The following is a 5676-nucleotide window of genomic DNA, read 5'->3' on the forward strand; positions in this document are numbered from 1 at the left end:
GCATAATAAGTTTTAAATTCGATTATTTCGATATCATGCTAAAAGTAAACATTCAGTGTGCCCACTTTTTACGCTGAACTAGAGCCACAGAAACAACCAATTGACCGGAAGCTGATAATCATCGACGAAAACTTTTCACTGACACCAAAAGATGGATGGTCACATCCGTTGGCAGAATTAACAACTCGCCAGCAGGCATATTTATGAAAATTGGAGTGGATGTTTTCCGGACTGTAGTTACAGTCCAGCACTTGCCATCGAAGGACCGCCAGGGCCGATAAGATCAAATTGCTGTTAAAGCGGTGAAACAACGTTAACTTCAAATGTCTAGCCGTCACCACGAACACTTAGCACCGGGTGCCCTCTTGCTAAGCAGGATCCATTATGGCCGGACTGCGTAAAGCCATCTTTACCAGAAGGCCTGACCGTGGCCTCGAGGGACGAATGATGCCAAAATGAGGAAATCGATCCGTTAATGTTCTTTCATCCCATCATTACGCAAGGTTTTTGTTATTTTTTCCGCCAAATCCACAGCACTGCACGGCCGCTGGTACGAGCTAGTTAGGCAGCGGCTGGCCGGATGCTCACTGGATGCTGAACCCATTAGCACAGTGACTGTAATGACTTTTACGAAATCGCTTCGTTCGAATTTCCTCGTTCAGCCGTGATCCCTGAGGGCGTTGGGTCGCGTTCACTCGTCCCAGTGTAGAGCTATGGACTGTGTTTGGACATTACCCTTATCCCGATGGGCCTAGCGTTTACGATGCCCCATTGGGACAAAGCCACCGCAGATTAATGTGCCCGTACGTCCTCAAACCGCACTGGATTGCAAACCCAAAGGGAGTCGTACGTGTTTGCAGGTTCCAAAGGACATCATTATCGCAACGATTATCGTCCTTGTTTGTCACCGGTTGCGCTTGAGCATCTGTGAGTACTGAGGGTGATCTGAATGTTATCCAAATCCATTGGATATGCATTGACCATCATGACTTTTGGTAAAACTAAGCTCCAGCCATGATGAGGACTACCTGTATTTTGAGGATGGGATTTCTCGGATGTTGTAACAGAAGGCAAACTTAGAACTGTACATTGAAGCATAAATACTTATGTTCGCTTGGAACAAGAACTGCTGATGACATAGTTTGGTCGAAAAGATTTAGAATCACAGTTACATCTAATTACTCATCTAATTAATCATTTAATAAGCTACTGTTAATAGTGCAATGATGATAATTCCAATCGACGAGTTGTCTTTGATTTGGACGGATGATTATCAGCAGCCGAGCACCGTGCTTCTCATGGGAGCTCGTCGTTTGTCTTTCTCATACTTATTAATATACGATTCAGCTTCGTCCTTCTCGGCTGGTTTTTCAAGTAAATTAGTTTCTCAGATTAAAACCGGATGGCAGGTAGCGTCCTAGTGGAAAAATCCTGTCAAAGCTGAGGTACAAAGCATGGTAAATGTTTTAATACGAAGGTATTTTACACGAATGCGTTCAACGAATAATCAATAGCATTATTTGGTAAAAAATATTACAGTCGGCAACAGCGCACAGCTTCACATTTTGACACAATGTTTCTATAGTAACTGATTGTTGAATCTTGACCTGTCTGCTCATCTAAAAATCTCTCAGACAGTTCAAATGATCTTTCAAACCTTTCCTATCAGCACACAGAACAACACGTTCCACCGTTGGCGTTTTACTCGTTGGCAGCCTGGAAAATAATTTGAACGTACCGACGCGTTGAACATCGGCATTTTGTTTTTATAATCTGAAGGATTCGCAGTGCCTTTACGATGTTTTCGGTTCATTTTGGGCACGAAAGGTATAAGGCGTGCTTGCAACGAGGATAGTATGATTTATGACGCTGCGGGCGGCTGATGTTTGAGAACCTGTTTTGTTTCCGTTCACCACACTCTGCTCCATCGATAATGTTTTGTTGGGCCTATTTTGTCCGACGTTTAAAGGCGATTGGTTTCGCAGTACATATCATAAATCATGCTTGAGACTTTCAGCAGAGACGCCAGAATTGTTGATATAACCGTCAGTGAACCATTACCACATGCCATTGGCAAGCGTCACGCAGTGAGTCATTTGTTCTCACGAATTGCGTCACACCACGAGTTTCGGGTGACAGTTTTAATGTTCTGATGAGATGGTTCATACGTTATTGAGACGACGCTGTCTTAACTGCGGATGTTGGCGTACCCGAGAAATTCCATCTATCAACCAGTGGGACTGTGGTTCTCTATGTATGAGGTGGAAAGTAGCTGCAAAGTATGCTTGCATGATAAATGTGCACAACAAAACACGTACAAGAGAGAAGATTAGGTCATAATTATGAAGCAATGCTTTCTCAGGTCATTGACAGAGAATCTTCAGCATACAGATAAGTTTTATTCGCTTATACTTCCTGAAACGTCTCAAAAACCCTAACTTGTTCATTTTACTTTTTACACGCCGCATTTTATTCTTAATTTGTTCCTTAAGAAAATTTGGTTATCGTGTGACTGTAATTTATACTCACAAAGCATAATGTGGGGCTTAGTTATGAAAAGGTAACGGGGGGTAACTTTCGAGGTGCTTTAGTTTAAAATACAAAACCAGATACGCAATTTCACTTACCCTTGGTACTGATGTTGATGAGATGTTAACGACGCGCAGCTTCAATGCGATAAGTGCGAAGAGAATACCCCTCCGGAGCACGAGCGTGCTGTTCTTAGAGCAGTTTAGTAGTTTGTGTGCTGTCTTTAATTTTCCTCCCACTAACGGACGCCAAGGACAGATAATTTACATGGGTCATTAGGTTCGCTGAAAAAAAAGTTACTCCACTCTGCCCAAAAAACTTTAGAATAATCGCTAATGATGCTGTTGCGTAATGGACGGAAACTATGCTGGAAATCATGTCGTGAAGCATTGGAGCGAACTAGGTTAGCAAAGAGGACATAACTTAAACTAACATTAGCACTTATTTTATAAACATACGGCTCGTCAGTCCTTATATATGTTAAAAAAAGCACTTATTTTATAATTCTTAACCATAACTGACCAATGAAACAAACATACAAAAAGTAATTGGTAGAGTAAAGATGCATCTAAATTGTAAGTTTTAATTTATCATAAAGTAGAATGCAGCAAACCAGAGCAATTAATATTAAAAGCATGTTCAATAAGAGTGTTTTGCATGGTGCTTGGGGCTTATCTAAAACTTAATTAAAATAGTTATATCTTTCATTAGAGTTCGCTTAGGAATAGATTCTTAATGAGTTCGAGCGTTCTGTTATTTAAAAAAATCGTAAACATGCTGCCGATGAACAGGGTGCGCATTTCAAATTCTTTTCACGTCTTTTTTATGAAGGAGCTCAATCCTTGCTTCGGTCAGTGTGTTAATCGTCACACTCTGTGCATCCCGATGATTAAGGCATTTGCAGAAACCCCAGTACAGTACTTATCATCCATCAGAACACATTCCGGATGAGGATGAATGGCAAGAATGTAAGCGGCCTCAGTGTGTTCGAGTACGACATGGATCCCACATATTTTTTATGGTGGCGTCAAGGCCAGCATAGACTCGGTAGCTAATTAACGGTAGTTTGCCGTCTTGGCATCTTGCAAACCTTTCAACAAGTGTTATTCGATCGCCTTCCATTGCACATCGCAAAACATTTCATTATGAACTGCATACATTGTTTTGTTAGTAGAATACATCAGTTGTCCAATTTTAAGATCTCTACACTGCTGTTGAATCTGTTTTCTGCATTGCTTTTTAGGTCAAAAAGGAAACATAAGCAAATGTAAACAGCTGAATTCTTATGGGACTTCAAAGTAACGACACTCTTACGATGATTCTGATAAACATTCAGGAGAATGAGTTAAGAGTGTTATGCTAAGGAAGCCTATTTAATCAATAAGTGATAAAGTAGACCGTTAAATATGCCAATTAGAAACTATCATTATCTCATAAAAGGCAACATTCAAAAGAGCAAAGTCAACGTCGACACGAGACGCTGTTGAAAGCACGTTGGATCCCTCGGCGCTGCTAGAGAGTTCTAATTTCGTTAGCTATGCGATGAGCACTCTATGAGTCATTTCATTGTGCGTTAGCCTAAGCATTAGGCATTTTCAAGCAAGCTCCTTTATCTTAGAACAGTCCTTTGATGTTCAATAATATAAATAATAGATTGAATGTCGCATGGCTAATGTGAATGATGAGTATTTTCCGGTTCGTAAAATGTCTATGACCATAAACCAAAAATACTCTCCGGTGTAAAGGAAGTTTCCAGTGTTTGAATTCATCCATCAATAAACGAATTACTTTTTGCAAGGTTTTCTAAATGTTTACGCTTAGATTACAGATAAGTTTTAACCACGTGTTCAGATTATAATTAAAACAGGTGACTCAAACTAATGGCGGTGTGTTCATTTTGAGATTATTATTTCTTTTTTTTTAGTCTGGACGTGGTGCTAGAAGGCCGCCGAGCGCATACATGAATGCTAGTTTCAGTGCTCGTCCACATTATCCGTGATAGCCGATTAGTTAGAAATAGAAAAACAAATTTTGAATGAGTTAAAACAACTTCAAAAAATGCTACAACTGAATTAGGAACGTATATTTCATATGCGCAAACGTTTGTGCAAACTGCAGGCAACAAATAGTGAATTTTCATCCGTCACATAACCCGCCGCGGGCAATGTGAACGAGGCATCACAGGTTTATTTCGGTATGCGTGTCCAGCTCACGAGCCCGCCTCTTTGTGAATGATCGATGGGGTGGTGCCCGTGGATCACCGCCAACATTATCTAGTCTTTTGATCACCGCCGTTGCCGACATGTGTCGGAAGTGAGGTTTCCAGCGTTGAAAATTATTACTCAACATCGCACCATGTGTCGGAATGTGGATTGGAAGTCGCATATCAATAAGTTCTCCAGAAAAGTATGCAGGTAATGTGTAGTTCATTGTAAAACATGTCCTTAAGTCAGGTAATCAGTAAGACAAACATTCTGATGTAAATGCTGTTCAATTGACTGCATTTTTTTATTAACCCTTCTACTAAACCCCTACCCGTGCTTCCGCCTCTAAAACACCACTTCCTGCTCATCTCATGAAATCCCACGCGACAAAAGACTGATGAAATAACTCCATACAGAAAAAACCGGTATCAAGGGGTGGTGTGTGTGAAAACTGTCCAGTGAACAGGCGACACTCCCCAATGATCCAGTGAGCACTATCTTTTAGAATGGAAATTAGATTCTAACTTGGTCTGCAACTCGGTCTTCCAAGCGAAAGTGTAAATGGAGATTTACACGCGCAGGCCTTACGCTTATGCGGTAGGGATGAATTGTGTCAATATGCTTTCGTAGTGTTTGTTGCTTCCAGAACGACTCTAGACTAGATATCTTTATCCTGCCTTGATGCTTTTGTTCTATCTGTTACCTGGTAAACCATGAACCAGCCAAACATTTAGCGAATGCTCGATCTATAGACATTGGAAATTCGTCTTGGATACCATGAATAATTCCAGTTTTCTCTATGGCTTCATGTATTTCGTTCATGCAATTATACGTTTCATGTACCTCTGTATTCGAAAACATAACGTCCAACTCACGTTTGTCAAATATCACCCAAAGCGCCATTGTTTCATGTTATCGTTTTTCTTTTGGCATTTTTCTACCA

Source organism: Anopheles aquasalis, chromosome 3, assembly GCF_943734665.1.
Source record: "Anopheles aquasalis chromosome 3, idAnoAquaMG_Q_19, whole genome shotgun sequence".
Lineage (NCBI taxonomy): Eukaryota > Metazoa > Arthropoda > Insecta > Diptera > Culicidae > Anopheles > Anopheles aquasalis.